Source organism: Cyprinus carpio, chromosome B4 (genome assembly GCF_018340385.1).
Source record: "Cyprinus carpio isolate SPL01 chromosome B4, ASM1834038v1, whole genome shotgun sequence".
In the NCBI taxonomy this organism is placed as follows: domain Eukaryota; kingdom Metazoa; phylum Chordata; class Actinopteri; order Cypriniformes; family Cyprinidae; genus Cyprinus; species Cyprinus carpio.
In genome coordinates this window covers 2141323-2169305 of record NC_056600.1, presented here as the reverse complement: position 1 = coordinate 2169305, position 27983 = coordinate 2141323, and the positions used below count along the sequence as shown (strand labels likewise).

At 36.3% G+C, this 27983-nt stretch overlaps 1 protein-coding gene and 1 long non-coding RNA gene across 2 annotated transcripts in view; one reads left to right on the top strand and one right to left on the bottom strand.

The window, feature by feature from the left end:
* The window catches only part of LOC109072325 (muscarinic acetylcholine receptor M2-like), a 72517-nt gene extending 46015 nt beyond the window's left edge, over positions 1–26502 (bottom strand). The window contains exon 1 of the mRNA XM_042721573.1: positions 26123–26502. The gene's annotated coding sequence lies outside the window, so the exon portion shown is untranslated. The remainder of the gene's footprint in view (positions 1–26122) is intronic.
* On the top strand, positions 10620–16558 carry LOC109049265. Its single transcript, XR_006154447.1, has 3 exons — positions 10620–10821; positions 15948–15997; positions 16142–16558. It is a non-coding gene; the product is annotated as an uncharacterized LOC109049265 (long non-coding RNA).
* Positions 26503–27983: the final 1481 nt, after the last annotated feature.

Below are 27983 nucleotides of genomic sequence, written 5' to 3'. Positions count from 1 at the left end.
TACAAGATTTATTTTATGTACGACTGGTTTTGTCAATAAAGGACGTCCCTGTATATACCCAAAGGGAGGTTTGTCAGATTAAGCTCGCTTTTGAGGACAAACTTGTCCTTGAAGTCTCAGAAAGTAAACACAAACATGTGAGCATAATGGTTTGTGTTGCTCAGATTAATGCAGACCGCGTCCTGTGAGAAACTTTATATTGTCTTTAACCCTCAGAGGTATTTAAGCGTGTTTGTGTGTGTTGATATTTGCACGAGTCCCCTGGAGAGTGTGTTCCGTGCGCGTGTTGACAGCCGTTCAATGCTTTGTAAATCCCAAACCAACCCCCCCGACGCGGCGCTCACGCTCAGATCGTGCTTTGTGTCGTAATTATATTAGTTATTCTGAACCACTTATGAAAAATAAATAAATAAACACTGGTCCTGAATGCATTTCAAGATGTTTGGTTGCATAAACGGTTCTTATTGTCAAATTTGTGAACAAATGATTCTTATGAACCGGTTCTTTCTTATGAATCTTTCAAGAGTTCTCAGACTGAATCAATCGAGTGACTCACTGAATCAGAACAAAAGAATCATTAGTGGAATTGGAAATGTTAAATTCCTAATTTGTTGCTTAAAACACCCATATTCTGCATGTTAAAATAGGCGTATGTTTTGCACATTAGAGTTTAACACCTTAAAAAATGGTGTATAAACAATATACACTCAGATAATTTTCCTAAACAATTACATAAAATGGCAAGTAAAACATTGAATTAAGCATGAAATTTTGTGGTAGAAAAGCTAAAGCAGTATTTTAAAGTAAAACATACTCCATTAATCTCTGAAAAATAATTTTCACAGTGCGTGAATTAAAGGGATAGTTCACCCAAAATGAAAAAAATCTGTCATCATTCACTCACCCTCCAGTTTATCCAAACCTGTATGAGTTTCTTTCTTCTGGTGAACACAAAAGAAGATATTTTGAAGAGTGTTGGTAACCAAATAGTTGGTGGTAGCCATTTACTTCCATAGAATGGAAGAAAATACTATAGATGTCAATGGCTACCGGCAACTGTTTGGTTACCAACATTATTTAAAATATCTTCTTAAAGAAGAAAGAAACTCATAGAGATCTGGATAAACTTGAGGGTGAGTAAACAAGGACAGAATTGTTATTTTTGGGTGAACTATCCCTTTAATTTTACAGGCTGTTTTTGCTACTGTACCTTTAAGAGTTCTATATGCAAATATGCTCTTTTAGTAATCTCTAACCTGCTTCAGCATAATTATCCTTGCGGGTCAAGTGGCTGAATATGCAGTAGTTCTTGATATGCAAATGTGGGTGGTCATATGCTAATGAGTTGTAGTTTGATCTTCTGGGTGGACTGGGGAGGATTTCTCTCTTGCGAATGTTACAATATGTCCAGTACTCTAGTATATTGGAATGTTTTTATTTTTTTTAAAAGAACAGAAGTCATCCTTTGATCCATTATTCCATTATGCCGCCCAAGCGGCTTGCTAAGAAAACCATTGTCTTGTTTTCAGCGCGGGAACATTTGCGGGTTAATGAGGTGACTTTGGCCTTCATTAGCATTTTGCATGTCACAACAGTGGCGCAGTTTTCAGTGCAGGGCATCACCATGGCAACATCTGCTCTGGGCCAGATTATGGGATGCGGTGTAATGGTTAAAGCTCAGCGCTGGTAACCAGAAGGTTGATGGTTTGACCCCATGAGGGGCGAGTTATGAACAATCTCCACCGTACCCTTGAGCGAGCCCCTTCACCTCAGTAGAAACCTTCATGACACTGGTGATGGTGATATCGCATGCTGCTTTATGACGCCATTGCCTGGGCGAGTAGTGATAAATAAACTCTTCACTAGACCATGAAACCCATTTAGGAAGATATTAGTCTAAATGATAGCCTGAAGTCCTTGACATCTGTCCGTGACAGAGCTAGTGCTTCTCTGTACAGGAATTGGTTAAATGACGGTCTCACATTTGTGCCTCCGATTTAGATTGGAGAGATTTGGCGTCCTTGATGTCAAGAGTGAGATTTGAGAGCTCACAAAGATTATTATTGAACAGCTTATGGTCAATTCATCACACAAAGTATGAACATCGTTCTACAGATTTGGAATGACATAAGGGATTTTTAATAATTAAGAGTTTTTAATCTCATTGAAAGAGTCTCTTCTGCTCCACAAGGCTGGATTTATTTGATCAAAAATATAGTAAAAACTAATATCGTGCAATATTATTACAATTTAAAATATTTGTATTTGTTTTTTTAAACATTTATAGGGTTAAAACATTGATTAGCATTGACATTGATGTTTTTTAACATTGAATGGCAGTGTATCACGGGTTTCACAAAGATATTGTGCAGCACAACTGTTTTCAACATTGATAATAATCAGAAATGTTTATTGAGCAGCAAATCATCATATTAGAATGATTTCTGAAGATCATGTGACACTGAAGACTGGTGTTATGATACTGAAAATACAGCTGTGCATCACAGGAATAAATTACATTTTATAGTATAATATATTCACTTACAAAACAGTTATTTGAAAGTGTAATAATATTTTACAATTTTAAATGCAATTTTAGTGAGCAAAAGAGACTTATTTTAAAAAATCATAATGTTTCGAACAAGTGCAGATTTCTTTAAAAGTTTCAGAATGAATGTTTTTACTGTTTAGTTTCAATAAATGCTCATTTAGAACCGGAGAAGAGGTTTTGAGTGCTTAAGTTTTGAAATGTTTCCTTTAGTAGAATGAACTCTTTGTTGGAAACCTGTTTCCCATGACATGAAGTCTTTATCGTTGGCAGTAGTGAAGAACCAGGATGATTGTGTCAGTATTATCAGCCAACAGCTAGAGGAACCTTGACTGGTCTCCAGCGGCTCGGTGTGTGTGTGTGTGTGTGTGTTTGAGAGTGAGGTCGGGGTCGAGGTATTGCTCTGTGAGACATAATTAAATCAACAATGAAAGATTTGCAGGGAGCAGCCGTTTAAAATTTAATTTTCTTCTGCAAGACTTTCCGCAGCGGGGAAGATCCCAGATAGACGCGGGAGCAGAAATGTGGGTTAACCAGAGGTTAGCACTAGGAAGTGGCCTTCTGTTTAACCCACAACAAACAGCTCCGTTCAGATGAACAGATGGACAAATACACGCTCGTAGAGAATGTGTGGTCTGTTAAAATGTTTTTTAGTTCAGTTAAATGTCTCTGTTTATATGTTGAGATACACTGAAAGTCAAAGGTTTGGACTCATTTAGTCATGGTTTATTATGATTAATTTTCACATGTTAGAATAGTATTAAAATGAAACTCTGAAATAACACAATTAAAAATCTAGGACTGTTATTATACTGTAGTTAACTTAAAAAAAAAAAAACGGTAAAAAAAATTGGTTACTTGAAATAAATGTTAACTGAAATAAAGTAAAATAATAATAATACAAATTTCAGCTAGTTGGCAAAGAATCATTTCTCATTTTCATAAAGTTTAAATTTATGTACTAAAATAACTAAAACTGAAATATACTTATATTAATAAAACTATATAGACATATTTAAAAATAAATATAAAAAATACACAACATTACTAAAACTAAAATGAAAATGGAATATACTAAATAAAATAACTTATTAAATATATTAAGAAACAATGTTAATATAGCTTACTGAAACTAAAACAGTAAAAAAAGTCACTTAAAGTTATATATATACATTTTTAATTTAAGCTAGTTGACAAAACAGCATTTTTTATTTTTTTGCACTTTTATTTTGTTTTACTTAAATGTATTAATGATAATTAAATGTAATATACTGTTTATATATTGTATATACTTTAAAAAGCTAAAAACAAAATCACTGAAACTAAATAATGTTGATGTACTGTACAAAATATTGTATGTAATGTAAATATTCAAAATATGAATAAAAACTACAATAGTTTCCCTTTGATACTAAAATAACACTGGTGTGCGAATGATGCAGTGATCAAAATATGTAATACAAATGAAAACTTTCTTATATTTGAGCTGCTTCTTTGTCTAGATTCCAGCACTGCTCGCTCTTGACATTCATCAACCAACTTCATCAGATGCATCCTGGGATATTTTTGAACATTATTTAAGGAGGAACTGGTACGCTGCAGATGTGATGATTCTTTCCCTTCACTATACAGCTATTATAATTGTTTTAATTAAAATTTACACAGTGTGTCTGCAGAACTGATTCCAAGCGTTTAAGCAGAAGCTTTAACATCAAAAGATTTTTCAATCACGAACCCGTGTCTAAACGTTTTCCTATGTTTTTTGGAGCATTAACGAGATTCTAATGTGCTGCCACATTATCCTAAAATTAAAAGTCAACACACGACCCCACACACTAACAGCCGGAAGAGATGACGGATTAAAGCTGCTGTCTGACATCTCTGATTATTGTGCTGAATTATTTGGGAAGTTTTATTATGTCTGTGATTTGTTCGTTCTGAGTAGAGATCGGCCTGTTAATGAGAGCTGTGACCTGACACGACTCATACCGACTGCAAAATTGCACACTCCCTTTTTGGCCCGAAATATACTTTGTAAGTGAACACAGATGGTTCTAGCTGCGCGAGTGTAATTTGCATTATTCTGATACTGTACATGCACATTTCATTACCTAATGCATTCTTAATGTTGCCATACATTTTCAAGAATTTGCATACATTTTTTATATTAGTTTAGTTTTTCTCTTGTCGATTTTTTCTTTCAGATCAACTGCTGTCATCATGTTGGAGCAACACTTTGAAGATTAAGCATCTTGCTGAGTAAGTTAAAAAAAGATTGTTCTGCTCAACAAGGCTTCATTTATTTGTTCATAAAATACAGTAAAAATAGTGAAATATTTTTACAATTTTAAATAACTGTTTTCTTTTTGAATATATAGTAAAATGTAATTTATTTCTGTGATGCGCAGCTGAATTTTCAGCATCATTACTCCAGTCTTCAGTGTCACATGATCTTCAGAAATCATTCTTATATTCTGATTTGCTGCTCAAGAAACATTTCTGATTATTATCAATGCTGAAAATAATCGTCATGCTGAATATGTTTGAGAAAAGCATGATATACTGCTATTAGAAAGTTAAACAAATAAATTATTCAGCAATAAATAATAAAAAGTGACATTATATTGATTAAAAGTGGCAGTACAGACATTTATAAAATTACTAAATATTTCCGTTTTAAATAAATGCTGTTCTTTTGAACTTTCTATTCATCAAAGAATCCTGAAAAAGAAAATATATCACAGTTTTCCCAAAAATGTAAGCAGCAGCAAAGAAAAAGTTTCTGTTTCTGAGTTCTGAATAATTACACATATGGTTATTAACACATTTGCAGTGTTCCTGCCAAGTAAAAAAATTGAAATGTGTTTCTCGCCTGAATTTTCTGTCCAAAATGCAAGGATTACCAGTGCAAAATTAATAAAACATTAAATATTTATAATAATAAGTTGCTGTTTTCTTTCTTTAATAACCTAAACTCAACCCAAACCCATACTTCTGCAAACAAGTCTCGAAATTTCCTCCAGCATCAAACCTGTTGTTCTGATCAAACCGCTAGGAAACACTCGCAGCGTTTTGTGCTCTCTAGATGTAATTCAGTTTGCAGATAATTTTGGGAAACAGGACTTCGGGCCGGAACACAGTGCTGAAATACAGATAACACAATGACACACGCTCTCATGCGCACAGAAGCGGCTGATACTCAACTTCCCCCGAATTAATCAACTAGACAACAGTATCCCATCAGTATGCAGAGAGCAGCGGTGAGCAGCAAACACAGCGGCGGATCCTGGAGCCGTGTTGTGTGTCTGCGGCGGGATTAATCCTGCGTGCTCAGGTGCGTCTGTCTGATAACCCACGCTATTGTCCGGCCTCACGCGGTGTGACGGCTCCAATCTGCCCGGAGAACACCGAACGTCTGTGGAAGTGTGCTCTTAATATAAGCACAAACTCTTTAGAAACCATTGTTGAGTGTGTGTGTGTGTGAATCTCTGGGTGAAAGTTTACGGCTGTGCCTTTGAAAAAGTGAAATTCTCATTTTGGTATGAAAAGCTGATCTCACTGTATCACCAAGACAGCAACTTCCCTGATGAAACTTTCCGCCTCGTTCAGCACTTTCTATGGTGCGCTGATAGATTAAAGCCCGTCGAGAAACACGGATAGACAGCCGCTGCCCGTTTGAGAGCTAGGTGGGTGTTTAGGTACAATGCACCCAGAAAAATCTGGACACTTCGACCAAAAATGACATTCTGCCATCATTTTCTCCCGCTCATGTCATTCCAAAACTGCATGACTTACACTCTTCTGTGGAAAGAGGATATATTGCACGATGTGCAGTGTGAGGTTTTTGTATATTGGGCTGTCAAGATCCAAAAATGACAAATGAAAGTGATCTATACGTTTCAAAAGCATTATTTTTAAGTCTTCAGAAGTTCATAAAGTACTTTGTGTGAACTAAACACCAAAATTCAAGTCATTATTTGACTCTGCTGTTGTCAAATCTCATTTGGGTCACATATATTGCTTCAGCCAGGTTTGACATTGATGTCAAAAGTTTGGAACAGTTATGCTTACTTTTGCCACTTTCGATCAATTTAATGCATCCTTGCTGAATAAAAGTACTATTTTTTTTTTTTTTTTTTTTTTTTTTTTTTATCTAACTTGCTCAAACAATTGAATTTGAAAATCAGAGTATCACATTTTCCCCCCGAAATTAAATCAGCACAACTGTTTTCAACACTAATAATAAAAAAATGTTATCTAAGCAGCAATATCAGAATGATTTCTGAAGGATCATGTGACACTGAAGACTGGAGAAATGATGCTGAAAATTCAGCTTTAAATTACTTTTAAAATATATTACAATAGAAAACAGTGATTCACAATTTAATTATTATTATTATAGTATTTTGTATCTAATCTTTCAAAAACATTTAATATAAATAAAATGTAAAAAAATATATATAAATATACAACTTAAATATATTAATATATATATATATTCAAAAACATTTAATATAAATAAAATGTAAAAAAATATATCCTAGTATTTGCTTTTTTTTTTTTGGTTTCATGATTCTGTATTTCATTGGCTTTGTACTCATTTAATCTGGTTTAATCTAAAATGAAATATTTTAATTATATCCTTATGGTGTTTTTTATTCTTTTCATCGCTCGACAGCATCCGTCTCTATTACGAATAAGCACTGAGTCTGCAACTCTCCGGTTTCTGTAGTTCACAGAAGAGAAGTCGTCAATACGTGATGAAGTGTGAGTATGGCAGAATGCTCATTATTAAGTGTCTTATGAGTCTAAATTGCTTTAGGGGCCTCTGCGTATGCGGATGTGGCAGGTATGCAGCGGTGTTACCTGTCTCAGGTGATTAGACAGAGAGAACTTTCCTCGTTTCTTTCCTCTTTCTCTCTCAGTGTCCTTATTTTTGCGCTCTCGCCACACTCTGGCAGAATAATAGCAGCCACAAATCATCCCGTAGGCTTCACTGGGCAGGAAATTGATGTTCTTTCATTTCAAAACAATGGAGAGCCTTATGAGGGGCCTGATGATGTCATAACTCCAGCGGCTGACAGGTTTGGGGGGCGCCGGGACAGCTCAATCAATCCCAGCATGCACTGGGGCTGCCATCGAAATGCAGAGCAGACATTCTCAATCAGTCGTTGTGATGTGTCTCTCACACACACACACACACACACACACACACAGCTGTAACGTGGTGATGTAAGAACTCCGCAGGTCGGTAAAGTCAGTCGACGAGTGTTATAAATCTGTAACGTTTTGGAGAGGAGTGTGTGTGATTTAGCCTCATTATACCTGATGTGGCGATCACTTCAAGTCAACATGACATCTAAACTGACCCTATTTACTTTCCTGGTCTTGTTGAACAATTCTTCATTTATGGCTTCGCTTAAAAAGGAAAAATTATTGTCCTTTTTGTAATAATCATGAGTAGCAGTCAAATAATTACTTGGTGAATCTCATCACAGCATGTCCAGCTCACATTCCACTCTAAAATCAAAAGAAGAGAAATAAAAAATTGTTTAATTTCATTCCATACAGAAAATTAAGCCTGTTTTGTATTGAGAGTTTATTTTAATGACATTCAAGCTCATTTTCTTCAAATTCTCCAAATTTTTTAAAGATTGTTTTTAATTCCCATTATTCTCAAAAACATTTTATTTATATATGGTTTTTATCTATGCTAAATATGGTTATTTTTAATTAATTTTTTTATAATACTAGTGTTTAATTTAAAGAATTTAGTTTTGCAAATAAAATGTATAATAAATAAAATACATTATTCTCAGTGGTGACTATTTAAAAATTTGGTTAATAAAAAACATTTAAAAAAAAAAATTTGATAATACAAATTTTCCATTTAAATACGTTTTTTTTTTTTTTTTTGCAAATCATTTATTTTTTGCTTGTTTGAAAATAATTATATTTTATTTCATTTCATTAAAAGACACGTTACTTTTTTTTTTTCTATCGTGAGTTAATTTTAAGCTAATTTCCCCCTAATTCTCTTTCTTTATTGTAATGCATCTGGACATTTGACTTGAACAAAATAGTTTGTAATTCCTCTTATTGTCAATGGTGGCTATTTAATTATTCTTATTTATTATAGGAATAAAACCATGATGTTTAAATACTTGTTACTTTAAATTGTGTTCAATTTAAATAACTGTTTTTGCATATAATGCTTGTGCTTAGTTGTTATGAAAAAAAATGCCACAATCTAAAATATATATTTTCATGAGTGTATATAGTTTCATGAGATTCACCGTGTAATCATTGTGTTAACGTGTAAGCACCATGTAAGACGTGTTCATTTCTGCCATAAAACACTCTTCCAATCAGCCCCCGAGGATAAAGTCCTGCCCTACATTTTAATCTCATTGAATTTCCAGTTATATTTTGATATATGTCACATAACATAAGTCAGTAGGTTGTACACGCCATTTCACTTTCTACTTGGAAAATATATATATATATCGTACAGTTAAAATTTTAATTAGGCTTTCAAAGTCTGATTAAAGTCTCTTAGCAGGACAGATGTTGTGGGTTAATTATGGCACATATAAAGCACTTTAAACTCAGCAGAAAGCTCTCCGGCAGGATACCTGCTCGGTCTCCAGGGAAAAATCACAGCGATGAAGCCCCCCTGACCGCTAACACGGCAGAAAACACTTCAAAGCCACCGGACACATGTGTGACCAATGGCCCTTTCCTGCCTGTCAGAGATGAGAGGGGGAGAAGCAGCGGGGATATCTCACACACACTCCAGAACACACTTCCAGAGCATCTGACGCCTTCCCCGACCGCGCCGCTGTCAGATTTATGGTTATGGTTGGCTGATTGTTGAGTGATGGTGGGGTGTGAACACACACACACACACACACATCGATGCTAAACCTCAGATCCACAGACAAGGTCATCATCAGCACGACAGATTCAAGACAGAATACACATATTATGGAGACTGTATACAAATTTTTCAATATGCATAGAATATATAGATGACCTCAAGGCTGAAGTTTCATTTCAAACATGCATATGTGTATATACATCCACAGTAACACACACACACACATACACACACACACACATATATATATATATATGCAGCACTGTGTTCCAGTACATGTCAGATCTCAGTGACACGGAGAGAAAAAATAGAGAGAGAGCTGGAAATGAGGTTATGATATTGAAGCAGCAGTTATTTCTATAGTTTCATATTCATAATGAAACATTTTGACAGGTTCTCTCTTCTGAAGCATATTGAGCTGCTGAAATGTCCAAATATCTGTGACGTTAAATATGCTCTTTCATTTTTTCTGTCATTTTCTTAAATACTGATTTCTTGAGAAAGCTGTAGTAGATGAAAAAGATGGATTATGTATGTAGATTTTACATTTAATTGCAGTTAAGCACATTGTCCCTCAAATTCTCATCTCTGTAACACATCCAAATGCTTCATTTTTAGTTTTTAATTTTTATTTTGTAATTTTTGTTAGTTAATTGTGATTGTAATTGCTGTAATGCATTATTTTCTTTAGTACATAAAAAATAAAAATACTGTAGTACAAATATTTTAAATTGGCATAAATTACAATTTAATTGATCATGAATTAAAGGCCAATATATGATAAATAAATAATAATTAAAAAATATTTTCACATTACTTTAATGTGCATTTCGGGGTAAATGTGTTATAAATAATATCGCAGTGCTAGTCCCATTATTGTAATTCATCCAAATGTTTTATTTTGTTTAGGTTTTTTTTTTCCTTCATTTTGTAATTCCTTTTATTGTTTATTTTGCATTTCTGGTTATTTTTTTTCATTTTGTAATTTCTGTTATTGTTAAATTTTGAAAACAGTTGTTTTTTTTTTTTTATATTTATTTTTTACAGTAATGTACATTTCATGGTAGATGTGTTTAATTGTCATTAAAATAATGTCACAATGTAAGTCCTAATATATGAAAAATTTATAGTGTTATATTTTTATTTGTAGATTATGATAATTTTCATTTTTATTATGTGTCTTTTTGAAGCTCCGCCTGAAACGAGCCGCTAGTATAACAAGGTCGTTCTTCCACGAGCTCCAGACTGGAAGTGGTACTTTCCAGGCCCAGGGCGATGTTCTGCTGTCTGGAGATGTAAATGCCAGGACCGGTTCTGAGTGTGACAGCACCGGAGCTCTCGGGAATAAACTCTCAGTCAAAACCTCTCCATACCTGCTCTCCAGACTGAACCGGTAATCAGAACAGGCAGATTCTGCTGTGTGGAAAACTGGGTCTCTTTTTGGCTTTTTAAGAGCCTCTCATACACTGCAGTATTAGAGCGTTCACTGTTAGACCACATATAACGACAGCACATCGGCTCGAATCTACAGCTAAAACATAAACCCGTCCTGAATTCACTGACGGAAACCACAGGAGAAGTTTTGTTAACATCGCGACCTGTAATTTCACTAAGACTGCAGTGTTTTCAGAAAGCCTTTTAGAAACAGCACAGTGTTTTCAGCTGTCTGTTTGGGATGTAAATTTCTAGCCATTTCATTTTAATGTCATTTCTTTGGCTCGAAGGCTTTCATTTCCCTTTCAGAGCAACACTAATGGTGTAATTACAAGCCCCACAATAAGCTGCCATATATGAAGAACTTGAGCAAAAACAGTGAAATCCTTTCAAAATGAAAAAACGTTACAATAAACAGATGCAATCTGGCGAGCGAAAACATCTACCGAAAGTGCAAAGTGCTGAAGTGAGACACGGGTGCAAATCTTCAAACACAGCAAAATGGCTATTAAAAAAACGGAGACGTGTGGTAAAACTACAAAAAGAAGCCCTATCAAATAATCTTTCATTTTTACGTGTGCTCATCCAAAAGATAAAAGCTTTAAAAACTTGAATTAACCACAGAAAGCAATCAAAAACGCGTAGCCGTGATATTTCATTAAAAGGAAGAGGAAAACACTCTCCTTTGCCTGAGCAGCACACACACACACACACACACACACACCTGATACCATCAGAGCTTTTCCAAGTCCCTCGCTCAGCCGCCGATGTCTGTGATCTAGAACAGAGCGCTGATCTCTCAAAGTCACAGCAGTGGAGCAGCATTCAGAGGCCAATAACCCCGCAGTCGTCAGACGTATCCCGGGGATGAGCCTCTGGGGGGCTTTTAAACGGGATGTACAAGCCCTCCGCGCTCACTCAGATTAGCTCTGTACTAAAGCACTGCCTAAAGACCTCAAAAAATGACGATTCGTACAGCTTCTTATTTAAACTCCTCTATCTGACGTTGATTAGTCAGAGGCTTCTAGATGTTTCTCCTGAGAAAAAGACCTTAAGTGTCTCTCAAAACTGTGCTCAGATTAACAAATATGAGTTTGGGTTGAATATCAATAATTGACTTAAGCTGCTATTCACATTCATTTGATAACACTTTACAGTAAGTTCCCATTTGTTAATGTTACTTAAGTAGATCGGTTAACATGAACTAACAATTAAAAATATTTCCAAAGCATTTATTAATATTAGTCACTACAAAAAGTAATTTTTTATTAATTTCTTTGTCTGTTTTGTAGTACTAATATCTCAACATTTACTTACTATGTTAATCAAAATTAAATGTGTTTATGCTTAAAACAAGACAAAATAGCTGCCAATGGCCTAAGATAAATAAACTTAATTCAAATAAATAATTGTAACTTTTTAAGCAGAAACATTTAATTAACTTGCATATACACATATATGTTTTCCCCCAGAAATCAAATCTAACATGAACAATAAAAGTAGTACTTTCATTCATTTGTACTGTATTTTCACTAAGTTTAATGAAGGTTTTTAAATACTGCAACAAATGTACTGTTTATTGTTAGGTAATGTTAGTCCACTAATAAGACCTTATTGTAAAGTGTTACCATTAATTTTATGATCATATACACTTGCTGTATGACAACTATTGATTCATTTGTGTCTATTTTTGTTTCTCTGTAAGTATGTAAGGAGAGAAACATCTGATACTGTTAATAATTAAAAATATTAATTTAAAATTAATGTAATTTCACAAACTTTCCACATGCCTCAGGTACATATAGAGAATTATATTAATATCTCAGTTTTAGTACCTGAGGTCCACACAGAAAAACTGATGTTTCAGATAAAAGGAAAGGCAATTTTTCCTTTTAATGTCCTGAGCAAACACAAACTTCAGTTGTTGTGGGACTGATCGTTTTGTCTCCAGGGCGAGTCTTTGCTGTTGCTCCATATTTGAGCCATGTTTGGTAGTGAAGAATATTGTTTCTAACCAAAGCTTGCTTCCCGTTATCGTTTCATCTGGTCGCTCGTGAGTTATTGAGTGGGTCATGGTGTTTGTACAGAAAACATGTAATAAAAGCTGACGATAAAAGGAATCTCCTCTGGGTCTGGGGGCCCTCAAGGTTCAATCCTCAGCCCTTTTCTGTTTTTTTCAGTCAGTGGGTTAGTGGGGTTACAGGAACAATCTGCCGCTGCTGGCGTCTCCCCAAGCAGTTCAGAGATTTTGTTTTTCTCTGCTGTACTGAAGCCAGGCGACTCAGTTAATGCACTGAAGAGTGAAACGCTGAGCAGTTGAGTGCATGACACTGTTTCTCGCTGTAAATCCACTTCCAACACTTCACAAATACACTGGCCTTTTCCACACAGATGGTTGAATTTTAAAGAAAGTTACAATGATCACAACCTGTCTAAGCTCCAAAAAGCTGTGCATATGTACGGCTTAGTATTTTTGTCTGATTTTGAATACTGTTTTCTTTATTTTCCTGTACAAATAAATAAACAAACACTCTTTAATCAAAGTATATTTACTTAAAAATTGAAAGGACTTAAGATATGAAGTGTTGTTTTCTGATACAAATGATAATTATCTGTGTTCATGCATTCTCTATAGTTATATATTATTTTCTGATAATTATCAAAATTAAATGAGTTTAAGCTGAACAGGAAAGCTGCTTTCACTTTGAATTAAGTAAAAAAAAAATACCCCATGGACAGATATTGTTTCTTGTTTTAAATAATATAAACTCATTCATTTTGATTATTTTTTAATGGGGTCAGGAAATTTTATATAGTTTAATTTGTTTTTTTTGTTTATTTTTCTTTTTTTTTGGTTAAAAATGTGTAATGATTTATGATAATTTGCTTGTTTTTGCTAGAAAATACATAAACAAATTAAAAATGAGACAAAAATACTGATTAATCTCTTTGCTGTGCTGAAAATCCTTTACTTAATTTGGTGTTCCCAGTCAAAACTGACTGTTTTTTTAAAGTATGCTATATTAAAAAATTTTTTGTGTAATTTAAGTGAAAAATTGAAGTTTTATGAGTACTTTGGGTGGATAAGTTTATTTTTGTGAAAAAGTGTTGGGATAATTACTGTTTTGTTATTTTTTTTTGTGTTTGTTACACTTTAATGTTTCAGATCATCAGACAAATTTAAATATTAGTCAGAGATAACACAAGTAAACACAATATGCAGTTTTTAAATGAAGGTTTTTATTATTAAGGGAAAACAAAATCCAAAACTAAATGGCCCTGTGTGAAGAAGTGTTTGCCCCCTGTTAAAACTGTGGTTTATCACACTTGTGTTTAATTTCTGTAGCCACACCCAGGCCTGATTACTGCCACACCTGTTCACAATCAAGAAATATCTTAAATAGGACCTGCCTGACAGTGAAGTAGACCAAAAGATCCTCAAAAGCTAGACATCATGCCGAGATCCAAGAAATTAAGAAACAAATGAGAAAGAACGTAATTGAGATCTATCAGTCTGGAAAAGGTTATAAAGTCATTTTTAAAGCTTTGGGACTCCAGCGAACCACAGCGAGAGCCATTATTCACAAATGGCAAAAACATGGCAAAAACATGGAACAGTGGAAAAGTGGCCCCCAAAATTACCCCAAGAGCACAGCGACGACTCATCCAAGAGGTCACAAAAGACCCCACAACAACATCCACAGACCTGCAGGCCTCACTTGCCTCAGTTAAGGTCAGTGTTCATGACTCCAGCATTAGAAAGAGACTGGGCAAAAATGGTCTGCATGGCAGAGTTCCAAGACGAAAACCACTGCTGTGCAAAAAGAACATAAAGGCTCTTCTCAGTTTTGCCAGAAAACATCTTGATGATCCCCAAGACCTTTGGGAAAATACTCTGTAGACTGAGACAAAAGTTTAACTTTTTGGAAGGTCCCATTACGTCTGGCGTAAAAGTAACAACGCATTTCAGAAAAAGACTATCATACCAACAGTGAAATATGGTGGTGGTAGTGTGATGGTCTGGGGCTGTTTTGCTGCTTCGGGACCTGGAAGACTTGCTGTGATGAATGGAACCATGAATTTTGCTGTTTACCAAAAAAACCTGAAGGAGAATGTCCGGCCATCTGTTCGTGACCTCAAGCTGAAGCGAACTTGGGTTCTGAATTGGGTTATTGATCAGGACAATGATCCAAAGTCAAGTTCTGATTTGATTGGGTGAAGAAAAATGAAGTGTTTGGTTTGGAGTGGTCTAGTTAATGACCTGAATCCTATTGAGATGATGTGGCATGACCTTAAAAAGGTGGTTCATGCTCGAAAACCCTCCAAGTGTGGCTGAATTAACAATTCTGCATAGATGAGTGGACCAAATTCCTCCACACCGCTGGAACAGACTCATTGTAAGTTATCGCAAGCGCTTGATTGCAGTTGTTTGCTGCTAAGGGTGGCCCAGCCAGTTATTAGGTTTAGGGGGCAAACACACTTCTTCACACAGGGCCATGTAGTTTTTGGATTTTGTTTTCCCTTAATAATAAAAACCTTCATTTAAAAACTGCATGTTGTGTTCACTTGTGTTATTTTTTACTAATATTTAAATTAGTTTGATGATCTGAAACATTAAAGTGACAAACATGCAAAAAAATAAGAAATCACACCACTGTATTTCTTGTATTTTTGTGTTTTTTATTTTTATATATTTTAAGTAATTTTGATGCATTTTTCAGAAATGTCTTAAGTCATGTCTTACGCTTTTTTGTGACCGTGTCTACTGGTTTAAGAATGTGTAGCTATTTGTACTGGAAAAGACAAAAATAGCTTCAACTTTTCCATACAACTTTTGCACTATATTTCAAGTCTTCCTTAGCCAAACTTACAGCATCACAATAGTCACATGACACCAAAACCTACGGCGTTCAACACCACTGACATCAAACCCTGTTGGGTTCCTTGCATTAAGCTTTCATTTTACTCGAAATTAATGTGCATTAACGTGCTTTTCATATCATTCTGGAGCACAACTGCATTATTGCCTTTCACTGTATGATTCATCTAAAGAGCTCTTTTTGTGTTCCCCCAAAAAAACGAAAGTCATACAGGATTGGAAGAACGTGAAGTGGAGTAAATGGCATGTTCTTCAGGTACAGTGAACTGAACTGATTTGAGCTGTATTCACACACACACACACACATTTGGAGTGGAGTCAGCGAGGGGGTCAACATTCATTCATTTATTTCTATATTGAACGCCTGAGCTTTATCTTGTCATTATCACCTTTTTTCCAGGTGACATACTACGTTCAATCCTCCGGTCGAAGCGTCAGTGGCTCTCCGTCCGTCTCTCCCCGTAATGAGGCAGTGGAGGAAATGAGCGAGTGAATGTGTGGAGGTGTAATAGTCGGAAGGAGAAATGGAAAGAGATGAATCGCTAGCAGATAGATAATTGGAAAGAGGCTCTCTGGAGAAGCGCATGAGAAGGCTTGTGTAATTAGAACGGAGGAGTGTGTGAGGAATCTAAATGTTTCTGTGTTTGGGTCTGCCGTCCTGTAGAGCCACTCAGACACACGAGTCCATCTGTTTCCTGCTGCTTCACCTGCATCCAGACACACCAGCAGCTGTTCGTTTGTTCGAGTGTGTGCTGATGATTTAGTGCATTGATCATATCTCATCACACTCCACGTAAACACAAGTGCCTCTGGAAATAGAAGCTCACTTCTTAGCTGTGCCACAAGGGTGCTGCTATGGTGGCATTAATGTAAACTTTCTTCTCCTTTCAGTTCTTTGGCAGAGCAACAGTTTTTAGAGAATCTGACTGAGCAAGTAAGTTAAAGTTAGTTTATAGTTAATATTTCTATTACATTTCAATTTATAGTTAGTTAATGAAACAAAAGAAGTGTGAAAAAACTTTTTCTGTGTGCTTTCCTGAAGCTCAAATAGAGAGCATGGTGCTCGCAACGCCAAGATCATAGGTTCAATTCCCATTGAAATTAATATGCATGAATTATTAAGAATGTATGCAGTGTATGTTTATTCGGATAAAAGCATCTGCTAAATCTATAAATATAGACAACCTAAGAGTAGTTGATAAACTGACTTGCATGCAACTAAAATACATTAAACATGTGTTTTTGTTTTTTGTCTGTGCACCGGCCTTTAACCATGAAACATACGGGTCAAACTGACCCGCAAACATCATAATCATAATATAAATTCATGAGAGTGTTGACCCTAAATGAGAAAAAGTTACAAAACCTTTTTAAAAACATCATAAGTTAGCCAGCATTTATATTTATATTATTGGTGCATTGACCTACAACATAATATAAAGGTTACAATAATGGTTTAATTTAGATGTTACTAGTATTAGGTGAACTTTTGGGGGTTTTAAAGCACAGCTAATAATTGGACAAATCAAATAGTGTCTCATTGCATAGGCCGTGGTGGCAGCAAAATCAAAACTAAAGTTTGTGACATGACGTCACACTCTATGGAATCTTTTTTAAAAACAATTCAACATATAATAAATCCAAAATGTGAAAATGCCACAATTTACCGCGACTAATCTTAAATTCACATGAGTTTGCAAAAGAAAGGAAGTCATTGGAACAAAAAGTGTAGTGTGAACGGCACTTTAGATATTCAAGTTGATAAATAGTAAACTCATCTTTATCTTTTTTTATGCTTTTAATGCCATAGTTGGGAAGATTTCTCTCTGATGATTTGAGAGCGTATATCTGTTGCCAGTGTTTAAGTGTATTACACTGCGTCTCCTGTTCTTTGCTTCATTGTTTTTGGAACAGTCTGTCCTGGCACTACAGGTCTAAGACAGAAAGGCTGAAGATCCAGACTCCAGAATCCTGCCAGAGCCAGAACGATCTACCTACGAGACTAAGAGAGCGTGGTGTGTGTGTGTGTGTGTATTGATTGCTGTGAACGCACTGGGAAAACTAGGTTGATGACCTTGTGTTGGATCGCGTCCAGCACTGTTAGCCCACTTTATGCACTTTAAATGAAGGATGAACACTAGCCGTGAATACTGATGGGCAGTCCAACCGCACACACTTAAACCTGCACTAAACCGATAAAGGTTGATTCCAACCTAGTCTTAAGCCAGTCTTATTGATCGATCGCTAGTTTTAAAGCTCTCACGCACCTTTATTTCAACTGTGTGTGTGCTTGATCTTCCAGGCTTATCAATAATCCAGTTTAAAGGCAGTTGAATTAGATAAGCCCAGTATTTTAGTTTCTGGAGGACAAACACTGAAATCCAGACAAATAAAACCTGCATTCTCAAGCGTCCTCACAGACACACCGCGGCTGTAAAGATGTAAAACAGGCGTCTCTGAATCTAAACACATTCTCACTGAATCCCCCCGCTTTCCAAATATCGCTCCTCTGATGTCGGACCGGCCGTCAGCAAGCACACTAGTTAGGGATAATGTATCCATGCCGACGGAGAGCAGAAGTGTGTCGGGGTAAATTAAACACACCGCAGCTTCTGTACATTGTAAAAGCGATCTGTGAATTCAGATTTGATTAGAGTTTGGAGAAACTGGAATGATGTTCTCCCATTTCGACTGGCTGTGAGCCCGCCGTGTTTACTCTGGGTTATGTGTCGGCATTTGACTAAATTACCTCGTTAGTGTGTTGGGTTTGTTTATACAGAGAGTCGTGAGGATGGAAGACAGGCGCTTTATTAAAGTTTTCACTGATATCTTCCACAGTGGTGCGTGTGTGTAAACAGCAGAAACACAAGAAGATTTCACATTTGTGTTTAATTCCAGACATTACTTTTGTGTCAGATATCTGGTTGAGTGGTATTATGTAGATTTATGTTTATTATAGAAATGTTGAAGCTGTAGCTAGAAACATTTATAATAATAATATATTCAGTGCATGTTTGCAATAACAACAACTTTAGTTGATTAATATTTTATGGATTTATGTACTGTAGATGTTCGTTTTAAAAATGTTAAAGCTGTACCTAGTTACATTAATAATAGTAATACTAATTTATTCTGTAGACATTTGCAATAACAGTGAGATTGGTTAATTAATATTGTATAGATGTGTTAAGCTATTTATTTTAGAAATGTTAAAACTGTACCTAGTTTCATTAATAATACTATACATTTATTCTGTATATTTATAACTATTAAAGAAATGTTGAAGCTGTAGCTGCTTGGATTGATAATAATCCAAATTTATTCCATAGTTTACCAAATTCTAATGGTAAATATTAAAAGTTGGTTAGATCATGAGTGAATAATAACTCAAATTTGAGTCTGTTTTTTTTCATGCAAATCTATTGTAGAATATATTCAGACAATTTTTGATTATATACTGTATGTCAGATGGTTTTTTAGAGTTTTATAAACAGGTCTGTTTGAAGAAACTCATACGGTTTTGAACGACATGAGTGTGATTATGTATGTTGGATTGTTTTTTTTAGTTTTGATGTTAGTTTTGAGTTTATATTTATTGATTTGTTATTTTCGGTTTAATGTTTCTTTTGATTAAGCCTTAAAGTGTTGGAGTGAAGGGTTATGGAATGAGAGCTCACCAGGGGTGCCCTGCTATTTCAATGATGAACCATAACCTCCAGGCCCCTCAAACACACACACACACACACACAGTTTCCTCTGTCCTGTCAGATCAGCTCGTGTCTGACAGCGTTTTGTGCCTCTGGAGTCCTGCACAGAGAATATCAGATGTGAAATGTAGAAAAATCCCTCCAACACGCCGTGTTGCACAAGCAGAGAGATCACCAGAGTGTGTCAACAGACTGACTGCTCACACACACACACACACACACACACACTCGCCGCCTCAGCGAGACCGACGCCCATGGGGAGAGGAGTGAGTGTCACCACTCTGAATGTCATGAAGTCTGTGTGTGTGTGTGTGTGTGTGTGTGTTTTGCCCCTGTTGGTTCTGGGGTTGCGCTGCTCGTGGGAGAATAACTGCATAATCGTCCTCCTTTACTGTCGGATTGTGAGTATCACACACTGTGTAAGCTCTCATAAGAAAACAAAACTTAAGAATAAGATCTCAGTTATGTCTCCAAGACAGCAATGAGATTAAACAGAGTGCGAATGGAGCCTTTTGCAGCTTTTAAGTGTTTCTCTTGTTAAAAAAAAAACAAACAAAAAAACTCAAATGTCTCTTTTAGAGGAGGGTTATTATAAATATTTATATTATACTAATAAATACCAAAATATCTAATCTAATAAATATGATAATACATATACTAACATATAAAATAAAAACGTAAACGTACACATTTTATTTCAGCTTGCAACATTTGTCATTTTAATTTAGTTAGCTTGATGTACTAAAACAATTAAAACTAATAAAATTAATAGATGACATAGATGTATTTTTAAATTTAACTAAAATTATTTTTTTAAATAAAAAAAAAACATTTTTATTAAATTTGCATATATTATAAAAATACATTTTTATAGTTTAATAGTAAAAACTATACTAGTAAATCTCGAAGGCACTAAAATAGCATTAATTTAGAGACAATATCTCAAACTATTTTCATTTGACTGTTTTCTCTATCTGCAGTTTTTGACACCCATGTTAAGGTTTTCCAGCTCCGTTCCTGCTCAGATTAACTCATGACTCGTCATCAGATCTCAATATAAACATTTCACTTACAATGCTCTATCTGCTTCTCACTGGTTATAAGGGTTTTTACTCCTTCCACTTTTTTGTGTCTGTTTTTATTTCTCCTCAGGAGAAACGTGTGAGACCGTGTTGGTACATGAAGCGATTGAGAAGGACATTGTGTCTCCAGAGCTGCGCAAGAGCAACATCTGAGCAATAACGCTTTCCTCTGGGCTGTGCTCTACAGGCTCCAGAAAACAGTAAGTACATTTGCATATCTTTTTCATTTGTCTCCCTTTGTGGAACAAATGACGGAGGTTTTGCAAACCTGCTGTGAAGCTGATGAGATGCAGGGAGAGTGTGTGGGATCATTAGAGGAGCAGTTCAGCCCAAAACGAATGTTCTGTCATCACAGTCACTCTCGTCTGAAGGAAAGGAGGCCTTGGTATCTTCTGTTAAACATCTCAGGTTTGCAACGACATGAAGATGAGTGAATGATGATGGGATTTTCATTTTTGGGAGAACTCCTTATAAGGAGATATGGGATACTAAACGCTGCTGCCCAAAAATAAGAACGTCCTTACGTTCACCTTGAGTTATTTTAATTTTAAAACATCCTGGTTTCTAAAAGTTTTTTCTTGGTTGTTTAAAAATTAATAACATTCCGTTTTATAACTTTAGAATGTTAGGTGAACGTTACTTTTGAATGTTCTCTGAATGTTCTGAAAGAAGTAGTAACATTTAAAAACCGTTCATTCAACTGAATTGTTTCACATTAATGATGTAGAAATAATGTTTTTGTACTAATGTGTTGAGAACATTGTTTTGAACAAACGTTCTGTTTAAGACAGTAATTCGGCTCTCCTGATGCAATTCAAGAGAAGAATACAGCGCTTCAGAGCAAACGAGCGGCGTTTGGATGAATCTGTAAATATATGCTGCGTGCTTTCCTCCCAATAACAAAATAAACACATCAAAAACTGACAGCGGTGAGAAAGCAGCAGTTTAAAACTCATCTGATTTCAGCTATGTTTGCACGAGCCCTGCATTTCAATACTCCAGTAAAGTCCAGTCACGTCACGTTTATTATTTCTATAGTACTTTATGCAACAGATAACTTTAAATCAAGCAGCTTTACAGCATTAAACATGAAAAACCAGCGTTGCTTTCAGTTCGAATTACAATTTGATTTTCTGTCATAAAGCAGCTCTCCAGTGTGGAGCTAGCTAATGATTCAATCTGTTTATTAGTGGGGAAAAAGCATTTCATTTAAGTTATAGTTTGGCTTGCAGAGATCAAAACTTGATCTAGCTCAGGACTGTTTTGATTATCCTAACCCTTAAAGGTATTTTAAGAGAGACTATGTAGTGAATAAAATAGATTATCCAAAAATAAAACGTCTTATCACTAAACATTTATTTTTTTCTTATCCATATGACTTACAAAAAGATTTTAGGAAGAATGATGTGTCATTCAGCTTCTTTCTCATATATCTAATTAAATGGTGAATAAGAGTTTCTCTGCCATCTTATTTTGTTGCCAAATATTTATTTGTATAAATTAATTGCAATTACATAATACGACTTTCAAAAGCTGAAGTGATTAATTTATTTGTTCGAATATAACTCAATATTTTAACTAATTGCAAAAGCTGAATAATCAAATGTCTACTGATTAATCCATTAAATAACCGATGATTAGTAGATTAATCGTTCTAATAATCGTTAGATTAATCGATTATCAAAATAATGGTTTGTTGCAGCCCTAGTGCACACCGGCATGAGATCACAGCAATTAGTAAAGAACAACGATCCAATCGATTCAGTTAATTCCCAACGGACAAAATCAAGACCCCGCATGTGTTTTTTGTCATCGGAGAAACCGTTTCACTCGGATATATGTCACAATTGGGAAGAAGAGATGCTCACAGCTTCCATTTCATCCCATTTTAACAAATTTGTCTCCAGATTATAGCTCAATAAATTCATATGCATGCTATCGCTTCCGGAATACTTTAGATGAGGACCTTCAGAAATCATTACATGACTTTAAACCCACGTTGCATGACTAGTCTTATAAGTTAGTCATCTCATTTTTTTCTTTAGGACTGGTCATAACTTATATTGGTCAAAGTTTGTTGGTTTTAAAGACACAGACTTAACACTGTGGCTGTTTATGCAACTGAACCCAGATGTTCAGATCAGACGCTCAGTGACTTTCTTCCTCTTTACTGTTGTGCATTTAGATTCTGTGACAAACAACTAGTGCTGCAAACAAAGCAGGAGCAATGATTCTCTCTCACACACTCAGTACCCAAGGCCCTCTGTGATATTGACCCGCTACACTAAGTGTGTGTGTGTGTGTGTGTGTGTGTGTGTGTGTGTGTGTGTGTGTGTGTGTGTGTGTGTGTGTGAATAACAGATGAGAAGGAGAGTGTGTGAATGATCGGAGTCCCTGTGAGCGTGTATGTAAATACTGTGTGTGTGTGTGTGTGTGTGTGTGTGTGTGTGTGTGTGTCAGTCAGGCTGACACAGTCTCTACAGTCCTGTTAGCACTTCTAAATGATCTCAGCTGCAACTCCATAAACATTATTCACCTAAACAACCCCCTGCTGCCATTAAACACCACCACAACACTGTCTGCAGTCAAACATCCTCTCACACTGACATTAAACTCTGAGTGGCTGACATTACACACACACAGGTCAGCGTGAATGAGTCCTGTGTCCATCAGTGGCTGAAAGACTTTGACGGGCTGATTTAAGCGATGCAAGAACAGTGTTGTGAAAAGACACACACACATGCAGCAGCTGATGGGTGTTACTGAGTGTTGATATGTACACAGCACAGATCATCACGTCTTTTCTTTACCAGCTCAACACCAGCATCAGCCAAACACAGGGGACTCTTAAAATAGATGAATAAGATGAAAAGGTGAATATTGACGGACCGTAAGCAGGACTTTAACAGCATCAACCAACACAATATCCCTTTCTGTTTACATATTTAATGTGTGTTTTAATGAAAAAAATATTTTATTACAATGTTTACGATATAAATGAATAGCATTTTAGTGCTAAAACATTATTTTTATATTCAATATATTTAAACCTGTTTAATATAAATTTGTTATATGGATTTTTATAGTAAAAAAAAATTTTATTTTAGTTTTGTTATATTGTTTTTTTTTTTAATATATTTTATTATTGTTTTTGATTTTTTATGTATTTTTTTTGTTTATTTTTTTATTTGTTTTATTTATTTGTCTTTCTGTTGCTAACACACAAATGTTTATTGTTCATTTGATTATTTATTTAGATCGTTTAACCCTGTTTGGACCCTGTGCCAACCACATTGGTCGACTTGAGATGGGCCTTAAACTCATGTTGCTCAAGGAGGACTGAACCTGTGCGAATTAGATCATGTGACATCAGGGGGCGGAGCATTCTCATTCTAGAGAGCAAGTGATTGGACAAAAAAATGAGTTGAATATTTTGGTCTTTTCCATTAAGAGAGAGACTTGTTTGCATGTTGTAAACTTGTATGCTTGAGACTAAATGTATTAGTATTGAATGTTTTTGTAGTTTTCATTTGGGGTGAGAGTTGTTTGTGTGTTGTAAACTTAAAGACACCAAACTTCAATTTTGATTTCATAAGAAGTTTATGCTATTGATAAAAAAAAATTAATTCTGTTTTGTTAAATTTAAAGAATTTTTCTTTTATTATTTTATTGTTACTTAGCTGTAATTTTTATTTTTTTACTTTTGTTTTTTTCCCAAGATTTTTGAAAATTGTTAAAAACGGAGCTATCTATTTTTGCAAACTCTTCTCACACACACATATATATGGTTAAAGTATGTAATATAGCTATTTGTTAAATGAAAAAAATATGGTAACGTAAATTTTCCACTTGGCAGTCTTTGCTTTATAGCATTTTTCCCTAGTGTACCTGTGCGCATCCATGCGCGCTCCCGTCTTCATGTAACGCGCGCTCTAACGGGGCAGAACGCGCCCAACCAAAAGAGCGAAAAGCGTTCAACAGCTTAAAAAACATCTCGTGAAACCTCTTCAGTGTTCATAGAGCTTCGTTTCAAACGCTCACTCGTTCCAGATCGGCATATTTTACCTGCACAGCGCTGGGTTCCTCCGCGTCTTTGCGCATTTGGATTTTCTCTGTCTCGTTTCCTCATTTCACGCATCAGACTCTTTGAGCAGCGCAACAACCCAACAGTGCCAAATCCACTGATACTCAATATACTGCTCGTGTCCTGATCGATAATCAATCACTTTAACGAGCACAGCTGGAATCGATACCTAAATTGTGAGCAGTCATGAGTGAATCTCTGTTTTCTTCACCCCTGTGAAATATTTGCCAAACATAAAGGAGGTTAAAAATAGCAGATCTGACCACCTGCCGCGTAATGCGCTTTGATTATCGATGAGCGCGGTGATTGATCGATTCCACGCGCGCGTCCTGATCCATGAACTGAGCATGCAGAGGAAATAAATTCGAGTTCTCCGCTGAAAACTTCCAGCACAAGTTATTGATCAAACTCTATTGATTAATAACAGATAATCCTTGCCCAAACATTAGAGGAACGCATTAGAGGCCAGGAAGGTTCTGCCTGACCGTTTCTGAACGCTTCAGTGCTCAGCAAAATCAAACTGAACCTGAACAGCCAAATAATGATGTGAACTTCATTCGGAGAATAAAACAAAACGCGCGCTAAGGAAATCCTCCATCCAACACACACCGCGTAAAGTCAATTCAATGCGGATTTCCACATTTCTGTTGAGTTGGAGACATTTATACGAGTTTGATTCGTGTTGTTTTTGTCAAATGTCTGTAGTAGGAAATTAGAGCCTTGAACAAGAGCAAATCACATCAGCTGGAGAATCAGTTCACACATTTAATTGGGACGGTGTCCAAATCAGTGTCATGGCACATAAAGGCACTTTATTTGATAATAGTCGAACCGTGCAGACATTTTTGCATTATTTAAAGCAGATGCATGACGAGCAACTGACCAACTATGTTACATAATTAGTCCGTCCAGTGTTTAAAATGAAATGTAGCGCTCAAGTTCCGTGCGCAAAAACCCTTTACGCACAACTTGAACGGCAACGGATCCAACTAAACCAGTTTCTTCTAACCCTCAAATGTTTGATCAAATGCCCAAATGTTATTAAAGAGATCAAAGCTAAAATTCTCGAGTTGGTTTGTGCGTAAATCCCGTTTTGCGTGAGTCTGCATGCGCGCAAACGGAGTGCGTTTTCCAGCTTAGGTCTGTTCTGGGTTGCGCGCTCGGATCTGAAGGAAAAAGTCTAAATGGGTCTCTGATGAGTGAAATCTTGAAGTTGAGTGAGTTATGAAGGGGAAAGCGCGCGAAATCGGCGCTGCTTTTGGAGTCTCCATGGCTCAGTCCAAGAAACAACCACAGTGCTCCGCGTCTTCTGCTGCTTTTCATCGAGCCCAGGCTCAGCGGAACGTTTTAAAGATCATTTTTCTGAGTAAACCTTGTGTTGGTTGCACTTGACGCGCGTGCATTTGTTTGCAGTTACTGGCTTGTGAAAGCAGTGACCCGCGCGTGATGTAACAAATCGGTTGCAATATTTTCTAGATAACGCGCAGAAACGGGCTAGATTGTCCTACCTGCTCTCAGTCGCTCCTGGCGCCCGCGGGGTCCCTGCTGTCCGTTTGGTCGCGCAGCTGGACGTCTGAGGACATGATGCTGGACGCTCGCATCTCTTCTCGTGGGTGAACGCGAAATGAGGAGTGGAAACAAGGAGCGGGAGAGCAGGAGGAGGAGGAGGGAGGGGAGGAGACGCAGGAGGTCCCTTCACATCATAAACACACTTCGGTTTACAGGCGTCTAGGCTTCATCATTATCGCGCAGTTGACAGTGTTTACGCGCAAATGCGTTATGATGCGTCAGGCTCGGTCTTTTATAGTCGGGAAATGGGCTTTAACTGGATCAGATGCATGTGACGTTCAGGTGAATGATCGTGTGATTGAGCGCGGCTTCAGATGCTTCTGGATCGATTCTATCTCCGGACGACGCGTTAAGGATTAAACTGGATTTGATGTTTTTTTTATTTTTTTTAGCGTGCTGAGAGTTCTAACAGATCCGTTTAGCGGAAACTTTTAGCGGGAAAATTTACCGCTACGCTCCATGTGTAACGCTCGCAGTACTTGTACATGATCGAACTTGGTATCGCCTGCGTGCACGTCCAGAAATGTGCTGTTTTCTATATTACTCTCCAAACCCCTGGTTTTACTGTGGTACGAGTCCAAAACAATAGCATTGTAATGTAACGGTACTTTGATCGTGGTGGTCCATGATTATCATATTCACGTTTCATCACGATCCATTGCATATGCAGTGTGTCCAAAAAACATTGTATCAATCAGCATATTCAACCAGAAAGAGCACCTGGAAATAGAAGTGGCATAGCAACACCCTAGCAACCTCTTACAACATCCTAGCAACACCCTGGCACCTTTGTAACATCTCATAATTTTTTTAAAAAAAAGTTCTAAAAATGCACTTATTTTATTGGTTATGCAAACCTTAAGGAAACATTCCATTTTATAATTTTGCAAACATTATGGGAACGTTGTTTTTGAATGTTCTCTGTTGTGAGAACCTTGCCAGAACGTTCACTATATATATTGAAAATATTCATATGCATTCAGCATGGTGATATTTCCAGTATAGTTAAAAATCATGATTATATACAGTGCATGTGTCCATTAGTGTCATTCAGTGAAGCACTGCACTCTTACATGTAACCTGATATCAGATTAAATGAGTTTTTCCAGTCAATTAACTCAAAGATCAAAGCAGCTGATGTTCTGATTGTGTTTGTGCAGGTGTTCCTTAAATACAGTACCATAAGAATGTAACATTGTAATATGCTGTGATGTTTTTGGAAGCCACGATGTTCTTTGAAGTGCCTTATTATAGTAGCATTTAAATACTGTGGCGTATTGCAAAGCACCATAGAGTTACCTTAGTGCCTCCGCGGTGCTTTTTGTAAGGGGTGTGTTTGAGGGCTTTCAAGCATGAATGTGCTCGAGTGTTTGAGGATGTGAAGATTACACTGACATCTACCGGGGGAAAACACAGAAGAGGTCTGTGTGGTTTGAGCTTTGCTTGTGAATTGTGACGTCCCTCGCTCACTGTGTGTTAAACACTTTCACACGACACACACAGCATGCATCTGCCCAAGCCATGCACTCGCATGATGTTTCTCCACATTATCAGTCGCTCTTTAACAGTGTTGTGTTTGTTAAATGAGAGGAGAAAGTGCGTGCTCGAGAGTTTGATTAATAGCAGACAGTGCTGTTGGTTGGATCTGAGTGTTTAATTAAGGTCTTCTGCATTAGTTCACATGCCAGTTTAGCCCTCGCTGTCAAGCTAACGCCACCCACACTGCATATACCTACATCTATACCGCCACAATCCGATCGGGGTTTAATTGGCAGCTGCTATTAGAAGAGCCTCCGTTTC